The sequence below is a fragment of the Perna viridis genome, chromosome 2 (assembly GCF_037379345.1).
Source record: "Perna viridis isolate PV_CMFRI_1.1 ecotype Kerala chromosome 2, ASM3737934v1, whole genome shotgun sequence".
NCBI classification, from domain to species: Eukaryota; Metazoa; Mollusca; class Bivalvia; order Mytilida; family Mytilidae; genus Perna; species Perna viridis.
In genome coordinates, this window is record NC_142446.1 from 14,298,954 (window position 1) to 14,309,025 (window position 10,072).

The 10,072-nt window shown below is 34.9% G+C and overlaps 1 pseudogene; it reads right to left on the minus strand.

The window, feature by feature from the left end:
* Positions 1 to 4,693: 4,693 nt before the first annotated feature.
* LOC148623747 (transmembrane emp24 domain-containing protein 3 pseudogene) lies at positions 4,694 to 5,749 on the minus strand (annotated as a pseudogene).
* Positions 5,750 to 10,072: the final 4,323 nt, after the last annotated feature.

A 10,072-nucleotide genomic window follows, 5' to 3' on the forward strand; every position in this document is an offset into this window, starting at 1 on the left:
CTACAAAAATCCTTCAAAATATGCATTTTTTTAAGTTATAGGTCCAAATTATGGAAAATTGGTCTTTTTGGCTGATTTTTATGTCCTATCTTGTAAAAAGTGTAGAAAATTTAGTAAAAATATCAAATATTAAACTTTGAGGGCTACATTTACCTAAATATGGTAGTAATAAGCACTTGAAATCAAGTTTTGTGTAGATTTGAGCAAAAATTAGGTTAGAAATGAGGAAAAACTCACTTTCATTACTGCGGTTAAGGCCATATAAGCATTCCCCTATGGCAACATGGAAAATCCATTATTGAGCACTTTTTTTGCTTTAGGTGCCCTTTACTGGTCATGTTTTAATGTGAAAACACTGTATTTACAAATTTAAAGCCAAATATATCACCTTTTGTGAAAATTTAAAGATTTAGGATGTTTGACATGTGATCAAGAAAAAGGGGGAGGCATGTCAGAAATAAATTTTTAAAAATAGACCAATTTCTCAGAAAATGATTACTTTTAAAACTATTTCTTCATTAATATTGTTAAAAAACAAGTTGTGATTGATATTTTTTATTTGAAAAGTCAGAAAAAGTTCTTTGCAAATATTTAATGCATTTCAGTATGGTAGAATATTTTCACTTTTTTGCTCGCACAACTTGGTTACCCTATATTTAAAAATCAAATATTTAAAAAAGTGCTTGTCACATTTCACTGAAACTTTGCAAATGCATTCAGTATGTGTGTAGGAAGATACCTGTATAGTTATTTATTTTTTCTAAGACAAAAAGTGACTCTTTAGGTTACAGACCACCAATTCAACCAATGAGCATTTGGAACGTACGCAAAAATAGTCCTACGCAGAAATTACCCCTGTTCCTCATAGTGCTGTGAAAAAAGTTCTCATCTTATTTTAAAAATTTAAACAGTTTCTGAAAGGAAAAACATTTCTGTACATTTTATAGGTGCATTTTGCTTCTTGTGATGTGAAGCCTAATCTCCATAATGATTTTTAAATATACCCCTATCTTGTGAAAACACTGGGATTTCCCATGCTATTTATAGACCCTTCACTTCCGGTGACCAGTACTGCACTGCAAGTCTGCTAACCCCACATGCCATTCTGAGGATTGTGAGCTGACATATGTAGAATCATGCTGATATATAGTCATCTGCAGGTTAAAGTTAAGGTAAAGTCCAGAGAAGCCATTGAATATTGTGAAATTAGCATAGAAGCCTATGGGAAGTGGAATTAGTGGTTTTTAGCCTTATAGCTGCCCTTACTGGAACTGAGACATCTGGAACAGTATTATGTTGCTACAAGATTATAGTCATCACTACAATGGCGTCATAATGAAATCATGTCCTGTTATGGTGAATACCTGGACCCTGGACGTGAAATATTTTGAGCAACTGTGGGGGCGATTCTAGAAAAGCAGAGGACGCTGAGCCCACTGCCATGAAGCCTGCAGATGAACTTGATTCATACTCCCAGTCTTTAGTGGAGTCTGGGTTGCTCATTTTGCTCAACTTTTGATTCTTTTACGTGTTATTTTAGTTGTTTCATGTTTGTTTGTTAGTGCATATTTTCCTAGTGTAGTCTTGGATTAAGTTCTTTTTGAATACCGCCCGACTCCTGGTTCCCTTGATTCGCCTTTAATGAGGGGGTGGACAGGGGTACTTCATCCCGCCTCCCCCCATAGACCACCGCCTCCAAATCTTCTGACCCCCGTTCCCCGACCCTTTAATTTTACCTCCGGTTATGGTTCCCAATCGTAATTCCCTCTTCCCATACATGTATGATGCACTCCCCTTTCCCCCGCCCGTTCAACCACCGATTCTCGCTTCCTTAACTTCCGTATCCCTGTATTGCGTAACCATCTGCCCACCCTCCATATAATATTTTTAAAGTGCAAGAATCGGGCAAAATGAGAAAAACAGAAATGTGCATGTCAAAAACCCACCAATCTGACAATGTAATTATTACTCAAGAATACTTTCTCTATTTGAATAGACCATTATTTGATCTCTGCATCACTGGCTTTGCTCAGATTTTTTTCAATAGAATCTTAGAAAAAAATGATGGTTTTTTTAGAGTTATCTGCCCTTGAAATGTTCCTTTTCAGTGCATTTCAATGAAATTGTAACTCAATGGTCCAGCATAATATGGAAAATCTTGTCTGTTTTCCTTGATTCTGATGGTGCAAATAGTCAAATAACAATATCAAAATGATGATTTTTCGTACCATGTTTCACCTACTGCCTGATTCTTACAGGGACTGACACTTAAGTATACACGACTAATAATATTAAAAATGAAAAAAAAAAGAACAGACTTGTATCGGCGTGTGGACTTAAAAAGTAGACTTTCAGTAGTAGTCTTAGTAGGAATCATGCAAATTCAGTAATATGTGATTCTCCCCAAAAAGGCTACACATTTTTATTTTTGTTATTAAGTTGCTTTATAAGTCTATATGATGAAATATGTAAATATTCATTCCAATTTTTTACTTATGGGAACCGCGATTCGAGCGGAAATCGGAAGTCAGTCACATGACGATAAAAAAAAACAACAAAAAAAAAACAAAAAAACACCGCAGTCATATACATGTGAGTAAAATACTCACTATTTAGACTTTATTGTGAATTCGTATTTCATTAGAGTAAATAAACATACCGGCCTCATTAGTTTGGAATTTGTCAAGTATGCTAGTGAATGTTTCCCGTGCGTTGTACAACTCAAGTCTGGCATTATGAATAGGTATGGGGTGTGTGTGTGTGTGTGTGTGTCTATATATATATATATATAAAAGGTCTGAAAAATTCCCAACGATGTTAGAACTGTCAAATTTGCAATGCAGATTTTTGGTCGTACCGCTGTGACATCTATGGCAACACCGCCTGCACAAAGTCCAGCGCCCTAGACCACTCGGCCAGCTAGGCTATATAAAAATATAGCTTTCGCTGGCCGGGTCATTCCTCCTCGTAGGATTAATCTATTAATTTTTATATAGCCTAGCTGGCCGAGTGGTCTAGGGCGCTGGGTTTTGTGCAGGCGGTGTTGCCATAGATGTCACAGCGGTACGAGTACGAGTCCCGCGGAGGGAACGACCAAAAATTTGCATCGCAAATTTGACAGTTCTAACGTCGTTGGGAATTTAGCAGACCTTTCTATACGTTTTTATATCTTCCCTGTATCAATTTGATCCGATGGAGCAGTGTAGCGAATAGAGTCGTCACATTCTGAGACGTTTATATATATATATGTGTGTGTGTGTGTGTGTGTGTTTAACATCACCAGAAGATTGTAAAATTTACATAGAATATTTCGGATAACTGATATCCTTCTTCAGCATAAAACTCATAAAACTATGAGCATAAAACTCACAAAGTTCAAGATCAAGACTGATTCAGAAGCTGAATCACGTACGCTGTGGGTGATTGTACCTTTATCCTCTGGTGATGTTAAACATATCTAGACGTTTATTTAATTTATTGTTATGTTTCGCATCGTTTTTAACGATCCATCACCCCGTAAGAGTGATTATATATGTGTGTGTGTGTGTGTGTGTGTGTGTGTCAAAGGGACAACAACCCCACCGGGATGATAATGTCCAAGGCCACCCACTTGTCTTCAATGAACAACGAGGAAATTCTCATACCACACGACAGGCTGCAGCTGGCCGATATATTCAAGTAACATAAAAATAAACTAAAGGTAGAAACGAAACAAGACATACAGAGGCCAGAAATTCCTGACTTGGGACAGGCACAAAAATGCGTCGGGGTTTAAGTACTTTGGCGTGATCACAACCCTCCCCCTTTAAAATTTGGTCACTGTGAAAAAAATATTACACCATTAAACATACCTAAAATCAGTTCAAAAAGGTCTGAGTCCCTTGTTACAACGGAGATAAAAGAACTGAATAAATATAGCACAAATGTACCAACTATAAGGACTACTAGCATTTTCCTGACATACCAGCTCCAGGCCAGTTCAAACCTACAAAAAGTTATCTCTCCATCGTATGTAAAATCAATTCCAATTCTTCCAATGCGGGGTTTAGAATCACGGTACATCGTGAGTCATACAATAAGGACACAACCCGTGTCATGCCAAAAACTGCTTTAAATATAATGTGTTAGTTTTTATGTAGAGGCCCTGTGAGCGAATCAATGATAATGCCAAAAAATGCCATCCTTAACGATTTGACAACAAAATCATGACTATATCCCTTACGAATGAGCTTATTCAACGGTTTAGTTAACTAATTGGGTGAGTATCGAGCTTTCCGTGCTTTAAGTAGAAGATAACTGTAAAATAAAGGATTCAATGCGTTCAACAGAAGATTTGTTTTTGCAAGTATACATCATGCAACCTATTTGAAATAATTTTGCGAACGTCGGCATAGCGTTTGCTTTAGTGTGACAGGCCCATTAAGGTGATACTATACTGTTAAATTGGGTTTCCAATGTAGCTTGGTAACAGCTGGTTCCTCGTTTTTTTTTGTGTGTGTTTGTTTTTTTCCAATACTGCAAATCTCATGCATGAGTCGGAGGTCATCAAACGTGGATATGTTGATTTTCTATTTGAAAGCCAATGTAATCAGTGCAATTGAGTAATCAGATCTTAGACTGGATTATATAATTTTACAGCACAATTTTAAGCCGAGCGCCTTAATTGGTATGCCAGAACTTTAAAGACAAAACATATATAGAAGAATTTTACTATTGTGATATGGTGGTTTTACAAATATTAAGTACATGGAATATTAAGTATACGATATTTTATGTTCTCGAGAAGCATAGACTATATACCTTCGTAGTTTCCCTGTCCTTGAAATGACACAAAGTTAAGTTGTCCGAGGTTTCCTTCACGTTTCTATAGATGTACTTTGTGATGGTAATCGTTCCGAAAAGAAGGTTTTAAGAATAAACACCTGTCCAAATCCTATGATAAAAACAGTAAATGCTTGGCCTAACGACCACCACCAAACTCTTTGGTTCAAATTTTCTCCTAAATGTCTTCCAATTGCTTCTTTCAGTCTATAATCCCGTTGGTTTTCCATTACCTCTGACATTGCAAAATGAATTTCATCACAAGCTGCCTCACTAGCAGTCTGCACTGTAGGTTTCTTGTCCCCTGCCTCAACCGCTAAAGTTTCAACATCTTCTGGACTGATATCGAAAAATATTAGCTTGTGGGTAATTGTAGAAAATTGATTCCCGAAACAGAACTGAAAGTCACCTTTTGATGGATCAAAAATAAATTCATCTCCTTCTTTTCTCTGTTCTCTGTAAAGTACCTTTCCATTAGGTGATACGACCCATGCATCAACGTCTTTGTTTCCTCCCCGAATTACCTGATAAGAGAAAACATAACGCTTCCCTCCAGGGAAAGTCTCCGTAAAACAAGTCTTCTCTTTATCTTCAAGTTCAAAAGTCAAAGCAATGCCAGTGTTATAATAGGCAGCGCAACTGAATTTGAGTAAAATTCCTGTTACGACCCAAAAAACTTTGCACATATCCATCATTACGGCAAGTGATGTGTACATCGTGTAGTGACGGGTATTATCATTATAGTCACTGAGATGATTACAGTCAAAGGGTTATTTCGAATTATTTATGAGAAAAAATATATTTATGATTTGTTGTTTTAATTCCCGAATTTCAGAATCGAGACTTTGTAATATAGCTGTCATAAAATGAAAAGATACAAACATTTCAAGTGCTGAATAATATAAATGGAAAATTCCAGGCGCCCAAATATCCCAAGGAACCTCTATAACCACTATATACAACATGGTGACATATTGTTCAGTATCGATTGGAGTAGATCCTTTTTAGAAGTAAATCTATCTTAGAAATGAACACGAACTACTTATTTGTCGATACGAATTGATCGTTGGTAAAATTTGCAGTCTAAGGCAACACGTGTAACAAGAATTTTCATACAGATGTAATATTCATCGATTTATCGTTTTATTTATTCACGACGTAAATACTGATTTTGTTAAATTAAGTTGAATCAAATATTGAACTATTACACTTGACACAGAACTATGGCATTCGCCGTTTTTATGGCAGGTATTCGGTCAATTGAGATTTTCTACATATCGTATTAACGGGTTTCTAGACAACTTAACCAGTTTTGGCCAAAAATTATGGATCTAAAAATGTTTGTCATAAGTCTTTTCCTTTACAATCTGACAAGAAATGCCACATTCTAATATTCCAGAATATTTAATATTGAAAGTGGTCGCAGTGCACATTTTTTTATACGGCTGCTCTATTCCTTATTCCTTATGATATTAACTGTCGTCTTCGTTGTCTTTGGTGTCCATTTTAACTTTCAAGTATTTACGATATCTTAAGTAAAGCTTTCGGATCTTTTTTGAATTTATAATACTTTTCCTAGAGACGCGGTGAAGGGCCCAGTAGTTCGTGGAGTTTTATGTCCCAACTCCTTTCATATTAAGGGACTGAAAGGGGGAACATATGTTTTGTAATATTAGAATTGGTAGAAATTGTTCATTGTTAATCCGATTTTTATAATGCTGATATCAATGTTTACTATTTAATATTATGTTTTTATTTTTTTTTAACAAAATAGAAAGATCGTTAACCGTTTTGGATCAAGCCCCCAAAAATCAGTTTTATTGATTTTTTGTTTGATTTTGAATTAGATTTATATATATCCCTGCCCCCTTTCAACTTATATTGAATTGCACAAATTTTGTGCAACATTGAATCCCAACCAGTTGTTGTGTCCATAATGAATGCAGGTCCCTACGTTTAACTGTGTCAAAAACTATATAGTAATGTTGTGTCCACACTTGGTCCAGATGAACAGAATTCAACATGCTGCGGTTTTATCATCCTGCGCTGAGTGATGCTCTTTCTTCTTTACTTACATCAGTAGTCTAGCTATTTCTGATAAATTTGTCACATTATTTATCACTTTTTTTCCGACGCAGTTGGCATAGTTTCGTTTTTTATCCTTTGACTTTAAAGGCGCTCTTCCATGGAAACGCAAGTCACCTGATTGCAGCTAATTGAATGGCCAAATACTGATAACTTAGTTGCGTTCGAAAAAAAACTATATCGAAAATTAAAATGGCGTGCCATGTGCTATTTCCTGAATGAAATGTACAAAATTATAAGAAAAAAGAAAAAAAAATTTACTGCGTCGGCTATATCTATTTTTTTTTTTTGAGATCGCCCTTGTTTCAAAACTGTTTCCTAATTGTTAATAAAAGATAGACAGTGTTGTAGATAACAAGGACTATTCCCTTTTACTATCGGGATTTAGAATACGTACTTAGTATTGCACACAGGCTAAAAGGAAAACCGTACGGGATAAAGGAGCAGTTTCCTCCAGAGATCGAACAGGAAAGGAGAGAGTTGTACCCGGCGATGGAAGAAACTCTACGACAGAAAAGCCAAGTAAAAATGGTCCGAAATAGGCTGTATATAGACAATGAACTATACATTCCAGAAGATGTAAATGAACAAGAAGCGACTGATAACAACACCAATGAACAACGCTACTCGCCACAACGCCGACAATCGGATACTAACTCGCCGGGCAAACGGCAAAGACACGGTCCGTCTCCTCCATCTTACAACCGAGGCCCAGACTAGGGGGTTGGTGCAAGAGGACTATGTAATAGTGAACGTTTAAAGAAAATAAAACTATGTTTTTTAAATATTTGTCCTGATTTTATTGAATTGACACTTAAATATGATGTTTGTATTTTTGTAGAGACAAAACTACATGTAGATGATATTGATTCGTTGACCAAAATATTATCAGTATTTTTCAAAGATAAGAAAGCGGTGTAAAAAATCTGGTGGGATTGTAATAATATATAAATCAGAATTACATAAATATCTACACTTTTATAAGACTTATTGTGAATTTGTCCAATGGGTTAAGTTCCCAAAAGACATCGTTGGTGAAATATAGATACTCTTCTTGGTAGTGTTTATATACCCCATGAAAACTCAAAATACGCCTATAAAGACTCTTTTGATAACATTGAAGCAGAAATGATAATTTTGAAAAATAGAAACGATCTGAATTGTTTGATATTGGGGGATTTCAATGCAAAAACCGGTGTATTGAAATATTACATTACCCCAGATGAAAATATTGTTGATAAACTAAATCTGGATTGTGATGTTGACTTATGTCCTATATGTATGATCATGAAAATCTGTCCTTTTACAAAATACCACTCCAAAGAAGTAGTGAGTGTTGCTTTAGTGTAAATAATTATGGTCATTCAGTTCTGCCAAAGAAATAATGTTTATATATGTAATGGCAGGTTATGCAAAGATAAAGGTATTGAGAAAAGAACATGTAACGATACTATACTCGGCGTCACATAAATAACATACTGTTAAAATTTGAATAAAAATATTTTCTACGACTTTATTGACACCAACCGTCGTTTAAATTGTCTGAATCTCAGACTGGATTTCGAAAGGGTCATTCCACTGTTGACAATATTTTTGTGTTACACTCGAGCTCCCTTTTAGCTATATATTTTTCAAAAGGTAAAAGACGATTTTGCACATTGCAAAAAAACAAAAAAAACAAAAAACATTTGACACAGTTTGGAGAGATGGTCTTAGGCTCAAAATTAAAAAATCCAATGTAACAAGAAAAATATTTTCAGTTATTTTCAATATGTATCAGAATATTAAGTCTTGTATTAAGCATCAAGGTAAACTGTCGGCATTTTTTAACTGTGGAGTTGGTGTAAGACAAGGAGAAAACTTGCCGCCAATTTTTATCTCAATTTTTTAAATGATCTAGAGATCTTTTTGCAAGACAATGAAGTATAAAATCTGGATTTGATAGAAAGTTCATGCTCTGAAATGTTTGATGTATATGTAAAAATATTTGTGATGCTTAATGCAGATGATACAATTATAATGTCAAAAACAAAGGAAGATATGCAAAAAACATTGGGTGTGTTTGCTAATTACTGTAACGAATGGAAGTGACAAGTTAATACTGAAAAAACAAAAGTTGTTGTCTTCAGCAAAAGAAAGTGTAAACATCATTTTCAATTTCAAATATATAACAAAAATATAGAAATAATAGAGTCGTATACATATCTAGGCACGGTTTTCAATTACAACGGCAGTTTCACTATTGCAAGAAAGCGTATGATAGATCAAGCCCCAAAAAGCTCTTTTTGCTCTTTGCAGGAAACTAAGAAACATTCCACTATCAATGGATTTATAGCTGAAGTTATTTAATACTTATTTGATAGTTTGATATAACCAATACTGTTATATTCCTCTGAGGTCTGGGGTTTTGAAAATATGCAAAACATTGAAAATGTGTATCTTAAATTTTGTAAAAATATCCTTTAGCTGAGAAGCAGCACTCCGAATTTTATGGTTTATGGAGATTTGGGTAAAATTCCACTTGAAATATTTGTTAAAGTAAGAATGATTAGTGTTTTGACAAGAACTATGCAAAAAGAACAAAAACTGTCAAATCTAATGCTTCGGCTTATGATTAAATAAGACAATAACCCAACCAAATTTAGGTGGGTTAACTATGTTAAATTTATCTTGGATGATACGGGTCTTAGTTACTTATGGAACGAACAGGTTGAAGTAAATATTAACTGGCTTAAGGTCGCAGTTAAACAGACATTATGTGATCAGTTCTATTAATCTTGGTTTTCCCAAACGGACAACACGATCTCGTTGTGAATTCTATTCTAATTTTAAACATGAATTCAGAATTGAACCATATCTCCTCAGATTGTCCATAGCAGAACGTATTCGTTTGCTAAAATATAGATTTTCCAACTTAAAACTACCCATAGAAACTGGGAGGTGGTCTGGAGTCCCACGGAGTCAAAGAATATGTAATCTGTAAAAAGAAGGGGTGGAGATGAATTTTATATATTCTTCCAGTGTAATAATCCAACAGTTAAGTGTTTAAGATCTCGTTACATCCCATATTACTACTCAAAGCACCCAATTATGATTAAAATTGGTGGGTTGTTGTTTATCTGTAATGTTCAATTATACAAAAGAGTGTGATTTTTTTTACGAAAAA